The sequence below is a fragment of the Protopterus annectens genome, chromosome 2.part2 (assembly GCF_019279795.1).
Source record: "Protopterus annectens isolate FY-2018-M chromosome 2.part2, PAN1.0, whole genome shotgun sequence".
NCBI lineage: Eukaryota > Metazoa > Chordata > Ceratodontiformes > Protopteridae > Protopterus > Protopterus annectens.
Genome location: NC_056730.1, coordinates 1147304706 through 1147325157, shown reverse-complemented (window position 1 = coordinate 1147325157; position 20452 = coordinate 1147304706). Strand labels below are relative to the sequence as shown.

The 20452-nt window shown below is 42.4% G+C and overlaps 1 protein-coding gene across 1 annotated transcript in view; it reads right to left on the bottom strand.

Annotated features, from left to right (window-relative positions):
• Window positions 1–20452, bottom strand: part of CCHR2.PART2H9orf85 (chromosome chr2.part2 C9orf85 homolog) — a gene marked incomplete at its 3' end in the record, with an annotated part of 415323 nt that overhangs the window by 345376 nt on the left and 49495 nt on the right. The window lies entirely within an intron of this gene.

The following is a 20452-nucleotide window of genomic DNA, read 5'->3' as shown; positions in this document are numbered from 1 at the left end:
AAGGCTCATGGAGTGGTACCACTGCCAATGGGAATAATAACTACAGGCTGTAACTTATAGAGAATAAACTTTAATTTAACAATATGAACCACAAACAATGGTCTTTGGAGTGATTATCAGTTTTCTTTATTTTCTTGCTGTACTGAACTCTTTTCCGCCTAAACGCTGATTTTCCAGCACTTATAGTGATTTAAAAGCTTGTTTTTTTTTTTTCACATATTGTACTTACTTGACTGCCTGCACTTTTAAAAAGTTGTTTTTTGCTTAAAAAAATTGTTTAACTGTTGTAGGCTACACACTAAAGTGCGATAGCATTTTCTGGCCGCTTGTAGTAGTTTAAAGCTGTTTTAAGTGTACTTTTTTACTGTTTATGCCTTATCTTTTAAAATAAATAAATAAATAAATAAATAAATAAATAAATAATTTATTTCTTGTTTCCCGCCTTTCTAAGCTAGTATAGTCCCCTTTTCAGGCTAGTGCTGAATTCAGGGCTGTGTTACAAGTTTTTGAGTTACCCATACCTTACTTGGATAGAGGGAAGTTTCTCTGTTCACCTATGAGAGAGGGGAACTTTATGCAGCCATCTGTTCCTGGAGAAGTGGTTCCAGCCCAGAAGTTAGTAGTTTAAAAAACGCGTTTGCACGGTTTTGTGCTCAGGGCAGCACCGGTTAGCTAGGGTTAAATTATTCCCGGCTCCACCAAGTCTCCTCTTCAGTTTTTCACTTGAAACTAGTCTAACTCTCAACCTAAGCACTCAAAAAGCATCCTACAGTCCAGCACTTGCTCAGACCTAATAGCAAGCGCTAATATACCCCAACACTTGACTGCCTGGCAGGGCAAGGCTCTTTATCCACCCCTCACCAACTAAGCGACTAAGCAGCTAACCCTACTATTCAGGCATGACCAAAGGGCAACTTCAGGTGTACTCTCCAGTCCAGCTGGTGAATCTGGGTATCCTGAGGCAATGTTACAACTGCCTCATGTACACAGACAGCCCTTTCCTCCTACCACAAAACACTAACATATGAGAGATGCAATAATACAGCCAAACTGGAGGCTAAGCTCTCTCCACCCAAGACTGGAACAGACAGTCATGAGGAGAAGGTTAACACTTGCACCACACCTCCAGCCTCACATAGACTTACTAAACCAGCACTGGCAAAAAATACACATAAATACACAAAATCATACTCTGAGGCTCTAAATAAAAACCTGCAAAAGCACCAGAGAGTTCCAAAGCAGACACCCACAAAACCTGCACCTCCCGTCACAAACCAGACGACACATAAAACACAAAATCAATGTGCCGCGCAATCTCAGCCCTTAAGGCGAAATAACATACCCAACACACTAGTAATAGGTGACTCAATAGTCAGGCACACTGACGTCCCACTCACTAGGCTTGACAAGAAGGTTACTGTTAGCTGCCTGTCGGGAGCCAGAATCCACCACATAACACAAGCACTCAGGTCACTCCAGAACAAGTACAAATATGACTCTGTCATTGTTCATGTTGGTGTGAATGACCTGAGATGTACCTCCCTGGACTACATGAAGAGAAACATGGAAGAGCTCTCTGATCATGTAGCCCAGGCGGGTATGACCCTCATCCTGAGTAGCATCCTGCCTTCACCAAGAATGATACCAGAGTATAAAGAAAAAAATATCAATTTCAACAATTGGCTAAGCTTCTGGGGTCATTCAAAGGGGATCCAATGTCTGTCAGTCTGGGATGACATGCTTGACAAGCCGTGTTGCTTCGCAAGAGATGGCTTGCACCTGTCACCCCTTGGCTTTCGAATACTGGCCAAGGCTCTTGCTGCCCCCATAGTGCCTTTTTAGGCAAGGCTCAAAATTAAAACCCACCTCTGTAAACAAAAATGAGGGTTATACTACTGAACGCCAGGAGTGTAAAATCTCAAAATGCATGCGCTCAAAGCACTCCCAAGTATGGAGAGCGTTGACATCTGTGCAGTAACTGAAACCTGGTTCAAGGCTCCAGAGAGCACTCTAGCACTACTGGGCTATAACTCATACCACACATTTCGGCCACAGAACACGGACTGAAACACAAAAGGAGGGGGTGTTATCCATATTCATCAAGGATACCCACACCTCCAGGTTAGTGGCGCAGCATGATAACTCTGAGATCATCCATGTGCAGCTAACATCGGGCAAATCTGCAATGCAAATTGTGGCCTGCTACAGATCACCCTCCATGACCCAGGACCACCACTCTGCCCTTCTGGAGACACTGGAAAACATGAAGGTCATACTGAACACCCTGATATTGAGCAATTTCAATTACCCTACCATTAACTGGGAAAACTATTTGAGTACAAACTCCAAGGCTCAGCGCTTCCTGGAATTTATCAACTCAAATGCTCTGGATCAGCTGGTAAATTCCCCTACCAGAGGCCACAACATATTGGACCTGGTCATCACCAACATGGGCGACAGGTGTTCCATACCGGAGGTCAACCAGTTACTGGTTAGATCAGACCATAAACTAATCACCCTGGACGTCCACACCCCCCCCCCCAACCAAGGAAACCACAGTGAAAAACTTTTCTAAAGCAAACTTTACCTTACTTAAAGCAGAGGTGGCAAGTTTCACAGCCCCCACACTAAAGGATAACACTGCCCAAGATGCAGAATCCTTTACAACTGCACTCTATGAGCACCTACAAGGATGTATGGATCGTGCCATCCCTAGCAAAACCAAGACTCACTCCCCTAAGAGAAGGAAACCAGTCTGATGGACCCCTGCCATAAACAGGTTATACAACAAAAAGGAGGAAACTAGTTCAGAAAAAAAGCAAATCCCAAGAAGGAAAGACATCCATGATCAGTATCAGTAAGAAACTAAGGTCTCTCATAAAATCACCCAAGGCTAACTTCGAAACAAAAATAGCCAAGGATTTGAAAGATAACCACAAAGCCTTCTTTAGCTATGTCAAGAATCTAAGTGGCAACTCACAGATATGCTCTGAGCTAGTGCAAAATAGCACAAAATATACTGAACCTACGGATATTGCCAACATCCTGGCAGATACATTCAGTGCAAACTTCACCTCCCTCTCACCTTCAAAAGGGCCCACAATTATACCGGAAAAGTATAGCGTCCCAGAAATCACAGAAGCACAGGTAAAAACAGCCCTTTCAAAAGCCAAAAGCACAGCATCAATGGGGCCAGATGGTGTCCCAGGCTGCGTCTTGCACTAACTACAGAACAAACTAACCCCCCACCTAAACACGCTGTTCAACCTCAGCCTCTCCACAGGCTACATGCCCACAGAATGGTGCACAGCAACAGTTATTCCGCTCCACAAAGAAGGGGCTACAACTGACCCTGGTAACTATCGCCCCATAAGCCTGACTAGCCTGGTCTGCATGGCTATGGAGCTCATCATGGAAATCATTAACAAAGATATTGGAAACCTCCAAACACTTCACCCGACCCAGTACGGCTTTGTTAAGGGCAAATCATGCCTACTAAACCTGGTTGACTTCTTTGAGACAGTCACCAAGGCCATAGATGAGGGAAAGGTGGTTCACACAGCCTACCTTAATCTCGCCAAGGCATTAGACACCATTCCTCACTCAGGTATTATAGAAAAACTCACCAGCCTGAAGATAAACCCCTATGTCACAAGAGGAGTTGCCAACTGGCTTACAGACAGAACTCACACAATAAGAATAGCGGGTTCCAGGTCCGACTCTAAACCAGTCACAAGTGGTGTTCCACAAGGCTCGGTTCTGGGACCCCTACTGTTTGGCATATATTTCTCAGAAGTACAGGCAAACACAGGAGGACTACGGCTAACCAAGTTCACCGATGACTGCAAACTGGGAGCCATAATAGACTCTCCGGCTGACATGGACATTCTTCAAAAAGGCCGTACTGAAACAGACACCTGGTGTCAAAGTCATGGCCTCAAGCTAAATGCCAAAAAATGCATGGTCATCCCGGTTGGGAAAAACGAAACGCCCACAAATTACCACACAAGTCCCCTTAATACAGACAAGGTAATAAGAGATTTGGGGACCCAGGTAGATAGTAACCTCTCTTTTGACAATCATATTGCCAAAGTAGTTAGGCAATCCTTCTATGTGGCCCATCTAATTATTAAGGGGTTCGTATCTAGAAATAAAGAGGTTATAGTGCCCCTCTACTCGTCACTCATCAGACCCATCATAGAGTACAATGCCCCATTTGGGATGCACCTCAGAAGACACTGGAAAGAAAGACCACAAAAGCACCTCACCAAGAGGATTACTGGCCTTAAACATATGTCCTATGCAGCCCGACTGAAAAAACTCCGGTTGTACTCAGTGACATATCGCTTACTCAGAGGTGATCTCTGCCTGACTTACAAAGCCATGCCCAACTCAGAATTGATGGACATGCTCCACTTAAAGAAATCCAAGTCACCGCGAGCCACGCGCTCTAGTGAGCTAAACCCTTGCCACAACAATAAATAGAACATGCTGGAGGGATAAATTCCTGTCACAGAGACTCCCCATGCTTTGGAACAAAATTCCTAACTACATTAGGCATAGCCCCTCACTAACAATAAATAGAGCATGCTGGAGGGATAAATTCCTGTCACAGAGACTCCCCATGGTTTGGAACAAAATTCCTAACTACATTAAGCATAGCCCCTCACTAACACTCTTCAAGAGAAGCCTTGACGAGTGGATGGGTAACAGAAAATAGACTCCTGGGATCACCTCATTGGTTCTGCTTGACAGAGGCTCAGTTAATTAATCAATGGGGCGGCGAAAGCAGACACACTCTGACTAGACTTACAAATGCCCTCGGGCAGACAGCCTAGTACCTACCTATGAACCTATTAGGAGCTGTCTCTATTAGTAATGCAGGGGGCAGTCATGACATATTATAGATTACTGTAGTAAAATGGCAAGTGCCACAAAACACTGCAATTCTTTTATTCTGCTCCACTCTGGTCTTGAGTTTGTGTATATTTACACAAGAACGTTGAGTTTGTATGCAAGAACATGTAGATTCATACATCGCATCACACATACACGAACATGTAAATTCTGACACACACACACACACACACACACACACACACACACACACGAGCAAAAGACAACTGCATGGGTTGCTTTTAATCACACATACCTTCTTTGCAGAGTACAGTCAGTGACTGCAAGCCTTGATCACGGAGCAGCACAAACTCTCAATTTACCTGTCGACATACTGTAAGCACAGAGAAGAGAAAGAGTACTACGATGAATCCCTGCTCCCGTTTCCTAATGTTTATAATTAGAGTTGAAGTAGGGAGAATTTAAGTATGCTTGCCCCCACCATAAATTACATTTGTTTGCGTTTTTTTTTTTTTTTTTTAAATTATAAAATGAAATTTCAAGCAATATGTCTGGTCATTTGATGACTGTTTCTTTTGTTGTACGTGTTCATGTCTGGAGATTCAGCCACCAAGCTTTTGATGCATGTGTTTTGGTAGTCTGATTGAAATATGGTAGACTCTCAACTACTGATCCTATAATGGCTTGATAAACCAACTATTTTTTCTGAGTGTGAGAGACAGCAAGTGTGTGTGGGCGGATGCGTTTGTGTGTGTGCGCGCACGAGTAGACACATGCAAGCCTTATAAATTCTTGGGCATGCAGTAACAGCTGTGCCATAAAAAAATTACCCACTTGAGGGGGAGAAGTTTGTTTTTTAATTTTTTGCAGTATGAAATTTACATCTAGCAGTTCATGTACAAATCACCTGTAGTGTATTTTAATGTAAAACAGTTCCTCCACCAATCTTGACTAACCGACTGCTGTGCAGGGCTAACTGAAGGAAAGTTTTTGAATGAAAGTTTCAGGGTAGTCATTTAAGATACTCTTCTGTCTAACTATGGTGTGCTGGTGCACAGTCCAGTTTCTAAACAGCTGCTAAAATTACACAATACCTCAGTCGAGTTCTTGCAGGTTACAGTTCAAATGAGGGCACTTGCATATCAGCAGCCCGATGCTTCAAAAATATGTGCACCATTATAGAAGTAAGAAAGCCTCAAAACATTTCAACAGCAATCATTTTTAAAGGCAATTCCAACAGCTAAAAGACATGCTTAAAGGCGGTAATGCTTCCCCCACCAATTTCCTTACTGCTTTAGCTGATGGCAAATTTGCTGCAGCCTAAAAATATTCACAATTGTAATACCTTTGGTGTTAAAACTCAAGAACTGAATAACATATGTAAGCAATAATGCGCTCCCACCATCATAATTTTTCTTATACTGGTTTATATGATTACATAGGTTCATATGCAAGTACTAGGCTAACTCCAGTTGTGAACCATTTTAAGCCTAGTCACTTTCCCTTTCTGTGCTAAAAATAACCTATCCCATTTGGTTATAGATTGGCTTACCCATCCCATGACCAATAATTACATATTAACCCTAATGAGAACAACTGGGATCATACCACAGATAATTTGACAGGGCATACGCATGGGATAAAACTTTAGGAGTGGTATTGGTCCATTAGTAGTAGAGAAAATCTACTCCAGGACTGCCCCCTCTGTTTCCCATCCTCAGATCCAAGTTGCACTTCAATATGGACAGGAATGGACTTTGTTTTACATTGTTCCACAACAGCAGTATCCTCAGAGATATACCTATCCCGCCAAACTGTTCTGTTGATGTTGCAAAAGAGGTTTAGATCCCTAGACAAGAGTATTTGATGCCATTTGACTTGCTGATGTGCAGTAAATCCATCAGTAATGGGTCGGAGAATGCCAGACACAGGACGCCTTTTAGCAGTCTGTAGGATACCTTGTATAGTGAAAGGGCTTTGAGTCAGTCCACTTAGGACATGTTGTTTATGCCTTGTATCCTTTTAGTAAGTATCTCTTTGGGGTTCCAATTGTTACGTGTGTCTGAACAGCTACATGCCAAAGGGGGCATTATAATTCAATGACTGGCCTAATGAAGGGGGACAGTGACATCCCTAGATCTAGACACAATCCCTTTCTTTATAAGCTGTGTAATACAGAAGACCTTTCTTACAATAAACATGTTGGTTCAACGTTAATTGGGTCAACTCTTAAGGGCATACAGTCAGTGTGGTAGTTCCCTGAGGTACAGGACTTCCCAAAGGATACAATAACACATTTTTTGGCATTTAGTTTCAGTCCATGATTTTGCCACCACTCATGTGGGGATTCAATGACTTCTCCTAGCTTGCAGTCATCTGCAAACTTAAGTCAGCCAGAGTTTTTTGGTATTGGCTTTTACTTCAGAAATGTAGACGCCGCAACACACCCCTTAGGAGTTGACCCAGTAGTTAGAGACTTAGGGACACACACACAGATAGTAATCTGGCATTTGACCATCATGCATCTACAGTAATGAGGAAATCCTTCTATATTGCGCAACTTATAAACAATGGAACTGCATCCAAGTCCAAGGAAGTCATTGATCCACTGTATTCGGCATTTATTAGACCTATCAGAGTACAATGTCCCTTTTGGTATGTACCTAACCAGGCATATCCAACAACTGGAACGTCCACAGAGGTTCCTCACTAAAAGAATACAGGGAGTAAGTAATATGTCCTATGCATACCACCTCAAGGACCTATCCCTGTATTCTGCCTCCTACAGGCTTTTGAGGGGAAATCTATGTCTGACATACAGGGCATTGTCAAACCCCCCTCTGATGGACCTCCTGCATATCCACAAAACAAACAGCACCAGAACTGCCTGTTCTAAAGACTTAAACCTTGCCTGTGATATAAACAGGACCTGCTGGAGACACAGGTATATATCACATAGATTACCCAGTCTCTAGAACAGGCTCCCCATACATGTAAAGCAGAGTTCCTCCCTAACCCAATTCAAATGCAATTTGGACAACTGGATGAGGGACAGGAAATTCATCCCTGGTTTGGCACTTTTCTCTAACAGACACATGCAACCTGTAAATGGTTCATCTCCCAGACCCTACCTTGTAAATATTTTATCTCCCAAACCTTTGCTTACACTTATCAAGGGTATCAGAACTTGTCAGAGATTTGGGATGCATGTCTAGGCTTAAAAAGGCCCTTATGGTCATTAGCCTAGTAAACACCTATGTACCAAATGGGACAGGTCTCAGCACACAACCCTGGAGGATTCCAAAGATGAGTGGTCTCTTTGTAAAGGTAACTTACCCTATTTTGATTATCTGCTCCCCATCTCGGAGCCAGATAGCAATCTAGCAGGTGGCATAAGGGTTTATTCAAGTTTTCTTCATGCATGAGTGAGCAACTATGTCAAAGGCTTTGGCGAGGTGGAGGTATGTGGTGGGTACAATTTTGACTTCATCCATTGTTTTTCTTACTCTAAAATAAATCCACCAGGCTGAGTAAGTATGACCTGCCTTTGACAAATCCGGATTGAGATAGGTCCAGTGTATGGAGGTTCCATGTGTCCTGACTGATTAATAGCTTTACATATGAGGCTGGTCAGAATTCTAGGTCTGTAATTGCCTGGATCTGTAGAAGGCCCTCTCTTATGTAGGGGAATGACTGCATGTAGCTGTTCTCCATTCACATGGTAAAAAAACCTGTATGGAGGCTGACAGTGAATGGTGTTAGTGAGTTTGGCTAAAATCATGTTTCATGCTATTTAGGATGCATTCAGGGATAATGTCATCAATACAGTATTTTTAGCCTCTGATAGCACTTTTAGGACTTGGTTTTGTGTGACAATTGAAGGCAATATGGTTTCAGGTATATCTGGGGGACAGATAAGAGTGCAGAGAGGGCTGAAGTTAGAGCTAAATTTAACCGACCAGTAGGTTAGCTAGTACACTGCTGTAATGCGCTTTTGAAACTACAAGCATAACTAAAAATACTTTGGGATTGTCTTTAGCTTGGGTAATTATTTTAACCTCAAACTTGGCTTTGGTGTTTTTTATTAAGCCAAGTTGTTTCTTTATTCAATGACAGAATTACTGTTCTTACTTTTGGTCAAAGTTTTTTTCCTTTTATTATAAAGTTTTTCATATTATTAGTTCCACCATATGGGTTTATGTGGTTTGCCCTGCACTGGTTCCTATGATGTGCAGCTGCAGCTAAGCAGATGTGTACATTTCTGCATATACAGTGGTGTTTAGTTGGGGATTTGAAGCTTTCCAAATTCTCACTTAGGAAGAGGAAGTTTGTCAAAGAAATTTCTAAAGGTACCTTGAGTGGAAGGGATCTCTGCTTTCAGTTTGATTTCAAAGACTGTTTTATGGTCAGACCTAACAAGTGATGAAGATATGCAAGAGATGGTGCAAGATGTTCCCATATTAAAGGACAAAGTCCAAGATGTTACTCCCCCCTATTAGGTAGTCTGACGAATTGTCCCAGTACATTTGTATTGACAAATTCCATGAATCTCTATGATTGTGCACTAGTGGTGGTGTAGGTTTCCCAGTTTGTTAGTTGGATACTTTACACCACCTAGGAAAATGGTATTGGGTTTAACACAGAGTGATTCTAACTCTTGTAGATAGGTGATGCAACTTTTTTTTTGTCATAGTGGGAGTTCTGTAGCTAGCCAATATATGGTACAAGACCTTCCTGGTGGTTATTTGTACATGAAGAAGCTCTAGTGCATCATGCTGCTTTAAGAGCCTTGATGACAGTCTCTTTCCTTTTTCTCCGTTCCTGCACAGTAGTTGGTCTAAATATGTGGGAGGCATTACAGCCCTGCACAGCCAGAGTGCTGTCTGCTATTTTAAACCAGGTCTCAGCCAGTACACAGATGTCAATATCCTACAGGGTGGGAAAGGATGGTAGGGAGTGAAGTTTCTTGTTTAGGCTTCCAGCATTGATCAGTTACACCTTACTTTCCTTTGATTTTTTTCGTTATGTTGGAAGGTTTTATCAGGTTTGCACTGCCTAAAAAAGCCACTATAGGAGTGGAAAATGATTTTACCAATAATCAAAACCCTAGAGGGGGACAGACGCAGGCCATATCCTCCCAAAAACTAAGCCAATTTTTGAAGTCAATTACTTTGTAGTCATATCATAGCAATGTCTTTGAGGAAGGTATACTGCTACTAAATGCTAGGCTCATATCTGCCTTGGACACAAACTGAGAGCTCTAGCAGGTCTCTCTTCATATAGTCCAGGAAGGAACACCTCAATTCATGGATACCAGCATGAAGCATGACAAAGTCACACTGGTACTTGTTCAAGGATTTAAGTGCATGCATGACCTGACACATCTCGGCACCAGACAAGCAACCAGTCACGCTTTCCTTGCTCATCCTGGCAAGAGGCACATCTGTAGGTCTTACAATGGTGTCATCCATAACAAGAATGTTTGGCGTTACCCATAACAAGAATGTTTGGTTCGGCTGATGCCAGCCTTTACAGGCTCAGCATCTGTGACTTTGGGACTCCTTGTGCTACATGAGGAAGTAGGCTTAAACTGCTGTGTGTTAGTGCCTGTGTTATGTTTTGGAGTTCTTTGAGATTTACGTAATTAATCTTTAGAACTTCAGCATATGATGGACTGTGTGTATTAGGATTGCCTCGGAGAGGAGTGATGTGTGGTGTACTGAAGATTTTGGTGTCTGAGTTTACAGTGCATGAGATTTTTGTCTCCAAGGATATTATATATGTACACCTCTCACACACACACACAGTGTTATGCTGTTTGAGTAATACATGATCAGCGGACAGTACTAGACAATTCTGCGCATAGCGCAGCGCCGGTTAAACAAAGTTAAACTTTTTCTGGCTCCACCAAGTCTGCTCTTCAAATTTTCCCTTAAGAAAGCTCTGCTCTTATAATAATCAGTCTAATCGCTTTATTATAAGCCTAGCACTTGTTCTCAAAACCTCTCTTCTAAGTAAGCACTCGCTAACTAAAGTAAGCACTACATCCACCTACCTTCCCTGTGAGTACCCACTTCCCTTAAAGGCACAGCACTCCCTTATAATATTCTAGCATGTCGAGTGGTAGATTACTAGCATCCTCTCCGGTTCAGCTGGTTAATCTGGGAATCTTGAGACAATGCTATAATTGTCTCATGTACACAGACAACCCTCTCCTCCTCCCAACAAACACAAATACATGTGAGAGATGCAACTATATAGCCAAACTGGAGGCTGACCTTTCTCAACTCAGGACTGGCAAGACCAGACAGGAGGAGAAGGTAACCACACACACACCAAACCCAGTCCCACAGACCTACCACAATAACACAAAGACATACTCAGAGGCTCTAACAAAAAACTTACCAAAACAACAGAGGCTCCCAAAGCAGACACCCAAAAATCCACCACCTCAAGACATAACACATGCAACACATACTTCAATAAATCAGTGCGTCAAACAATCACAGTCCTTAAGGCCAAACACCATGCCTGATACACTAGTAATAGGTGACTCTATAGTCAGACACACGGACGTTCCACTTACCAGGCTGAACAAGGAGATGGTAACAGTGAGCTGCTTATCGGGAGCTAGGATCAGTCACATAACACACGCACTCAGGTCACTCCAAAGCAAGTACAAATATGACTCTGTCATTGTCCATGCCGACGTGAATGACCAGAGACGTACCTCCCTGGACTACATGAAAAGAGACAAAGGAGCTCTCAGATTATGTAGCCCAGGCTGGTATGACCCTGACCAGCATCTTGCCCTCACCAAGAATGATGCCACAATACAAAGACAAGATGATCAGCTTTAATAATTGGCTCAAATACTGGTGTCATTCTAGGGGGATCCAATGTCTGTCTGCTTGGGATGACATACTGGACAAGCCACGCTGCTTCGCAAGGGACGGCTTGCATCTGTAACCACTGGGCTTCCAGATATTGGCTAAGGCTCTTGCCTCCCCCATAGTGCCTTTTTTTAGGCAAGGCTCAAAACACAAACCCACCTCCTTAGAAAACAAAAATGGAAAAAAATTAAGGGTAATGCTGCTCAATGCCAGAAGTCTAAATCTCAAGATGCAGGCTCTCGAAGCACTCCTCAGTATGGAGAACATCGATGTCTGTGCAGTAACTGAAACCTGGTTCAAGGCTCCTGAGAGCACCCCAGTGCTACCAGGCTATACCACGTATCATGCTTTTCGGTCCCAAAACTCGGGCCAAACCAAAAAGGGAGGGGGAGTGTCCATATTCATCAAGGACACCCACACCTCCAGGTTAGTGGCAACACATGAAGCATCAGAGACCATCCAGGTGCAACTAACCGTAGGCAAAACTGCTATATAACTGGTAGCATGTTGTATTGGAGGATATGAACGTCTCACCAAACACCATCATATTAGGAGACTTCAACTACCCTAACATAGACTGGGTGCATTATTCTAGCCCAAACACCCTAGCCCAAAGGTTCCTGGAATTCATAAATTCAAATGCAATGGAACAGCTAGTCACCTCTCCCACAAGGGGAGATAATATACTAGACCTGATCATCACAAACATGGGGACAAAGTGCTCCACACCGGAAGTATACCCCTCACTACTGAGATCTGACCACAAACTAATCACCCTGGATATACATATCCCACCTCCACCCCACAACACAAAAGACTACAGTGAAAAACTTCTCAAAAGCCGACTTTACACTTCTTAAAACTGAGATGGTATCCTTTAAGCCCATTGGGCCAGTGGAAACCACATCCCACAATGCAGAATCCTTCACAAATGCTTTCTACGGACATCTCCAAGAATGCATGGATCATGCAATCCCAAATAAAACCAAGACCCTCTCCACCAGGGGCAGGCGTCCTGTCTGGTGGACCCCAGCCATAAACAAATTGTATAACAAAAGGAAGCCACTGCACGACAGAGCAAAATCTCATAAAGAGAAGGCATCTCTGATCAGCACTAGTAGAAAGCTACATTCTCTCATAAAAACATCCAAGGCCAACTTTGAGAGAAAAATTGCTATGGACACTAAAGATAACCACAGGGCCTTCTTCAGTTACGTTAGAAACCTGGGCGGAAACCCTCAGATATGTTCAGAGTTAGTTCACAATGACAAAAAATACACTGAACCCACAGATATTGCCAACATTCTGGCAGACAGGTTCAGTGCAAATTTCTCCCCTCCCTCACCCCCAAAAGAAGAAATACTTATCCCAGCTGAATGTAACCTCCCTGTCATCTCAGATGTCCAGGTGAGAACTACCCTCACAAAGCTAACAACACAGCATCAATGGGACCAGATGGTATCCTGGGTTGTGTGCTACGTGAACTCCAAGAGGAGCTAAACCCGCACATAAAAATGCTATTTAACCTTAGCCTTACTACAGGATATGTACCTAAACACTGGCGTACAGCAACAGTAGTCCCACTCCACAAAGGAGGCACCTCTACAGACCCTAGTAACTACCGCCCCATAAGCTTAACCAGCCTGGTCTGCAAAGCTATGGAAAGAATCATTATGGAACTCATAAACAGAGACATTGGGGACTTACAGACCACTTGATCCCACCCAGTTCGGCTTTGTAAAGAGCAGATCCTGCCTTTTGAACCTGGTTGACTTTTTCGAAACAGTCACTAGAGCCATTGACTAGGGCAAAGCAGTCCATACAGCCTACCTGGACTTGGCTAAAGCTTGCGACACAATACCCCACTTTGGCATCATAGACAAGCTCAACAGCTTAAATGTAAAAACATGTCACAAAATGGGTGGCAAACTGGCTAAAGGATAGAACCCATAAAGTCAAAATCGCTGGAGCCATGTCAGACTCAAAGCCAGTCACAAGTGGTGTCCCACAGGGCTCTGTCCTGGGACCCCTCTTGTTCGGCATTTATTTCTCAGATGTGAAAGCAAACATGGGAGGGTTGTGGCTGACAAAGTTCGCAGATGACTGCAAACTAGGCGCCATAGTCGATACACCAGCTGACACATACATCCTACAGAAAGGCCTCACTGAAACGGACAACTGGTGCCGGAGTCATGGCCTTAAACCAAATGCCAAAAAATGTATAGTCATCCCCTTTGGGAAAAACAAAGTACCCACAAATTATAACAGAGACAGTAACCCACTGAGTACGGAAAAAGTAATCAGAGACCTGGGGACCCAAGTCGATAGTGACCTCTCTGACACCCACGTTGCCAAAGTAGTTAGAAAGACTTTCTACCTTGCCCACCTTATCATGAAGGGATTCACATCCAGATCAAAGGAGGTCATTGTACCCCTATACTCCTCCCTTATCAGGCCCATGATTGCGTACAATGCCCCATTTGGTATGTACCTCACCCGGCACTTGCAACAGCTAGAGAGACCCCAAAAGTACCTCACCAAAGAGGATCAAGGGTCTCCAACATATGTCATATGCTGCCAGACTAAAGAAACACCAGCTCTATTCAGTAGCATATCGCCTGCTCAGAGGTGATCTGTGCCGGACGTACAAGGCCATGTCCAATCAGGAATTGATGGACATGCTCCACCTCAAAAAATCCAAATCCATCAGAACCACGAGAGCTAAAGATTTAAACCTCAGCACAAATAGGAATAGGACATGCTGGAGGGACAGATTCATAACTCAGAGGCTTCCCATACTCTGGAACAGAATCCCAGTTCATGTTAGGCAGAGCCCCTCACTGACTCTCTTCAAGAGAAATCTTGACGAGTGGATGGGAGATCGTAGGTTTACCCCAGGGGGCATCTCTGTGTCACTACTAGACAGAGGCACAGTAAACTAATTATATTATGTAAGTGGGTCTTCACTGTGTCACTACTAGACAGAGGCACAGTATTCTAAATCTATTCTGTACACCTTTGTACCATTACATGGGGTGGCGAAAGCCACATCACTATGGCTAGGCTTATAAATGCCCCAGGGCAGATAGCCTAGTACCAAACTATGAAACTTGGACACAGTCTCAAGATACCCATCTCAATCAGGCTGGTTAGAGAAGTTGTGGAGAAGTGTTGGTCCATGATACCCACAGGAATGAGTCTGGGGGCAGGGGTAACTACACGTGCTTGGAGTTCAGCTTTAGAATATTTGGGTGGACTTGCTACAGAGTATATTTCAGTACAAAACAACTAGCTTGCAAACCTTCGGTCAACAGCAAGAACCAGTATATTAATTATAGTGTAAATAAAAAACACTAATTTAATATTAAAAATCAATGCAAGCAGTATCAATACACTCAGTATTAACTAATTTTATCAAAGGTCTTTTAGCCTGGTGAGTAGTTTAAGGGGAGAGACTTCACAAAATGATATTTGTGTGCTTATTGTCAACAGCCAATAAATGGGGGGATTATGTTGTCAAATTGTTGAAAGGGGCAGGCAACAGCAGATACACTGGATTTAAAAATAAAACTACAACAGGGAGGGTTTACTTTAACTCTTGTTTATGAATGGCTGGCTGTATTTTGTTGCAATGGGTACTGGTGTTTTTTCCTTCATGTTATTTACTTTCTGCCCCTCCCACATGGTTTCAATTTTTCTTTGTGGGGTTTATGCTTTCACTTTCATCATGAATTTATCTATTTTTTGGAAGTATTTTACATTTCTTAAGTAATATACTTGTATTTGAATTTTTAGTGCTTATTAAAACACAAAAGTATGCTTAATTTGTGTCACAATCCCAATTTTTGTTACTTCATTTTTATTTTCTTGCAACCTTAGTAATGTGCGTCTGTCCCCAGTGTTTATATATATATATAAAAAAAGAAATTATATATATATATATATATATATATATATATATATATATATATATATATATATATATATATATATTGTGCTTGACAAGTTTTTCCCCCTGCTAAATGGCTTTTCATGATTGTGGCAGTTTAATTTTGAAGTATGAAGTAAGAATCTGCGACTGAATGAAAGGACTAGGTGGCTAGCACTTATTTCCTTATACAGGGTATATTTTTTATTTATGTAAATACATATATACATTATACATACACACACTACATATGTACATACATTGTTTGATCTCAGAGTTAGCATATATATAATTAGCAAAGGGTGCTGGGGGTGTAGTGGGTCTTGCTTCCCTGCAAAAACAGCAATATTTTAATTTTTAAAGGTTTAAAATTCCATGCCCAATGACCATTTCCCAGCATATTTGCAGCGTGGTGCTAACTTATAGGTTCATAGGTTGGTACTAGGCTGGTACTAGGCTATCGGCCCTAGGGCCTATACAAGCCTAGCCACAACAATTCCCGGGATACTTCTTACCACAATATTTACTTCCCTGGACCCCTGTCTAGCAGGGCGACTGACATGATCCCCGGGGTGAATTTCCCATCTCCCATCCAATCATCAAGGTTCCTTTTGAAGAGGGCCAAGGAGGCACTCTGCTTGACATGTATGGGCAGTCTATTCCAGAGTATGGGGAGTCTTTGGGTCAGGAACCTATCCCTCCAGCATGTTTTGCTCATTGCGATGACAAGGTGTAGATCCCTGGAGCATGTGGCTGTTAGGGTTTGACATAGCCTTGTATGTTAAGCTGAGATCACCTAGGAGGAGATGATATGCCACAGAGTATAGCTGGAGTTTTTTTTAGACGGTCAGCATATGGCATCGGCTTTAGGCCTGTGATTCTTAGTGAGGTATTTCTGCGGCCTTTCCAGCTGTTGCAGAGGTCTTGTGAGGTACATGCCAAACAGGGTGTTATACTCTATAATGGGTCTAATGAGGGATGAGTACAGTGGGACAATGACCTCCTTTTTTTCTGGATGAAAAGCCCTTACTTATGAGGTGTGCCACATAGAAAGATTTCCTGACTGGTGTGGCGATCTGGTTATTGAAGGGGAGACCACTGTCCACCTGTATCCCCAAGTCTCTCATCACATTTTCGATGTTTAGTGTACAGCCACCTATGTGGTAATTCATGGGTACATACTTTTTTCCAAAGGGGATGACATAACTATAGAATGCCTTGTGGCTGTCTTTGGAATATTTGGCAATTTTATTTTCATAACTAGCATTTGAGGATTTTATGAGGGATCTCAGCTTCTTACTGAGGCTGGTGAGGGAGTTTTTTGCATCCTGGGATTTTCCTCTTTTCTGCAACAGTTTCTTCCTTCTGTTGTACAGTTGGTTTATAGCAGGGAAACACCAGATTGGCTTCCTCTTTTTGGATGAGAGCATCTTGGTTCTATTTGGGATGGCATGATTCATACGAGTGGATGTGCTCGTACAGTGCTTAGTTTAGGAATCAGCAGTCGAACTTTCAGATCCCATCTGCATGGGTGTCATGAAGTTTGTCACGTCTGACTTCAGTAGCATGAAGTTGGCTTGGGAGACGTTTTTTACGGAGGTTTCCTTACTGGGAGGTGGGGGTGGGATGTGGATGTCAAGGGTAATTTGCTTATGGACAGACCTGACCAGTAAGGGGGTAACCACTGGTGTGGAGCATCTATCTCCCATATTGGTAATGACAGGTCTAGGATATTGGAGCCCCTGGTGTGACAATGGATAAGTTGATCCAGGTCATTGGAATTTATGAATTCCAAGAAATGTTGGGAAAAGGTGGTACCCAAAGTAGTTTTCCCAGTTAATGGCAGGGTAGTTGAAATCACCCAGTATTAGGGTGTTTTGTATCTTAATATTTTCCAGTATGTTTAGAAAGGTGTAGTGAGAATCTTTGGGCATGGTGGGGGATCTGTAGCAAGCTACAATTTGGATTGCAGTCTTACCTAGTGTTAGTTGCACCTGGAGAATTTCAGATGCATTGTGTTGGGCAACTAGCCTAGAGGTGTGAATATGGCCACTCCTCCACCTTTAGTGTTTCGGTCTTGGTTTGGTGGCCAAAAAGTGTGGTAAGAGCTGTAGCCTGGCATTGCAGGGGTGCTCTCTGGAGCCTTGAACCAAGTCTCCGTTACTACACAGATAGATGTTCTCCAGTTTTAAGAGTGCCTCAAGAGAGTGCATTTTGAGGTTTAGACTTCTATTATTGAGTAGCATTACCTTCAGATTTTGCATGCTTTTATCCGTTACGGTGGTGGTTTTGTCCTTTGAACCTTGCCTAAAAAAGGAACTAGAAGGGTTTCAACAGCTTCAGCCAGTAACCTGAATCCCAGGGGTGACAGGTGCAGACCATCTCTGGCAAAGCATCGTGGTTTGTCGATCATGTCTTCCCAGGCATACAGATACTGGATCCCCTTTGAATGACACCAGAAGCTTAGCCAATTGTTGAAGTCAATCATTTTGTCCTTCTACTGTGGTATCATTCTGGGCGAAGGCAGGATGCTACTCAGGTCTAGTGTCATACCTGCCTGGGCCACATGATCAGAGAGCTCTTCCATGTTTCTTTTCATGTAGTCCAGGGAGGTACGTCTCAAGTCATTCACTCCAACATGGACAATGAGAGTCATATTTGTACTTGTTGTGGAGTGACTTGAGTGCCTTGAGTGCATGCGTTATGTGGCGGATCCTGGCACCCAACAGGTAGCTTGACTGTAATGTTTTCAACCACATGTGGTCAATATTCAGGCAGTCATCTTTGGGTGTTTTCACTAATGGGTAGGGCAACTACACACACACACACACACACACACACACACACACACACACACACACACACACACATCATAAAGTTGCAGTCTGAAACATCAAATGCTCATATGAACAGTTTTTCAAACTGTAAACAACAGTGAACACTAAGAATGAACATGGTTTTCAATGGTGTTTTTGCCGTCAGCATTTTATATGGTATGGAACAGCAGGGAAAGGGAATTATCCTTACCCTGATATTATGGGGTCTTGGAGTTTGTATATATAAATTAACAGGAGATGCAGGGATGGGGGGCAAGCTCCCCTGCAAAAATAAATAAGTTTTTTTTTTAAATGTTTGAATCTAAATTGAGGATTGAAAATTACCATACTTTTGATTGTCAACATTTTGAATGCGAGTTATTCGATTATGTACATTTATTTTAACACACAATGTATGCAATAAGGCATGAGGAGGTGTGTGTGTGGCACAGACATAGCATGCCCAGGGGTGTCGTGAAGCATGAACACCTTCCCTTGGCATGCAGTAATATCTGTACCATGCATATCCCCATGTGTCTTACTGCACTTATAAAATGGGCATCTGTATAGAACAATGTATATGCGCAAAATAAATCACTATACAATCTGAATCACTCCTACAAAACACTACAGGGCTTTCAGATGTAATCTAAAAAAAAAAAACGATTCAAACATGCAGGGATACAGCCAAAAATGTACTTGTTCACAAAGTTTCTATGATGAAGCCCCTTCCAAAATAACTGGCATTTCTTCTTTTGTTTTTATCCTTAAATCTATGCTAACATTTTTACACTAGAACCCTTTAAATCAACACTAGTACTGCAATAAGCATACATCCCCATGGACATTTCCACCTTCTTCACCATTTCATTTGAGTATTATTTTTAAAGACTGTACTGCGGTGGTGGTGCTGCGGTAGCATTGTCGCCACACAGTAAGACATCCTGTTCGATTCTCAGCTAGAGCGTCTTCTGTATGGAGACATGCGTGAATGGGCGTACCTTCGTTGAAGGTTATGCGTCAGGGCCGGCAACTCGGCACGTAAAAATCTACCGCCAATCATTAGCGGACCGGAGTTCCGCTTTGGCGACCCCTAACAGGGAAAAGCCAAAAGACACATGCATTTGTTTTAAAGACTGTGCATTTAGTGACTTTAGGTTTATCAAAATACTTCTCTTACCCCTTCTGTATACTACGGCTTAGATGGTGAATGCTGGTTGGTTTTGATCCAGTATCTGTTTATCTCTGATGCTACATGTGATGCTGAATTTATATTTTTCATGTGTGACATATAAAGCAAGAGTGTGACTAACTTCTTCCTGATTAATGAGCAACAAAAAAACGGATAAAACTGTTGGATAAATATAAGGTGAACTAGGAATCCAGGAAGCCAATTAAATCTTCCAAAAACACTCCATCTTTATTAAACAACCAGTTTTAGCGCTTTCATCTCTCCGTAAGAGACTTCATCAGACACAACATTCTTCCTGACTAATGTTTCCACATACAAACTCTAAACTGTATACAAACATTTATAAAGTTAAAGGTGAAACTCAAAAAAGAGGTCACAACCATTCAGATGCACATTTCACAAGTACAATTTCCTGGTAAATTGTTATACCATCTATTAATCTTTGCAGTGCATGAATGTTTTGTTATTTTATTTTTTTTAAGTTTAAGGGTACAGGAATAAGGAAATGGGAGTTGTTTATGTAAGAATCTATTTCCACAAGACATTTTTTTAAAGATTAGGCATCAAAACATCCAAGAAGCATCTTCATGACAGAGAAATTTGATGCATGCATATGAGCAATCATTACGGCACTATATATTACTGGTACAATATGAAGGGTAGCCCCTTTATCCCTTTCCTTTATAATTTCCAAGGAACTGGATAACAAACAAAAGCAATAGCATCCTTCCAGATTCAGCTGTGAAGGAAATGAGGTGTGCATCGT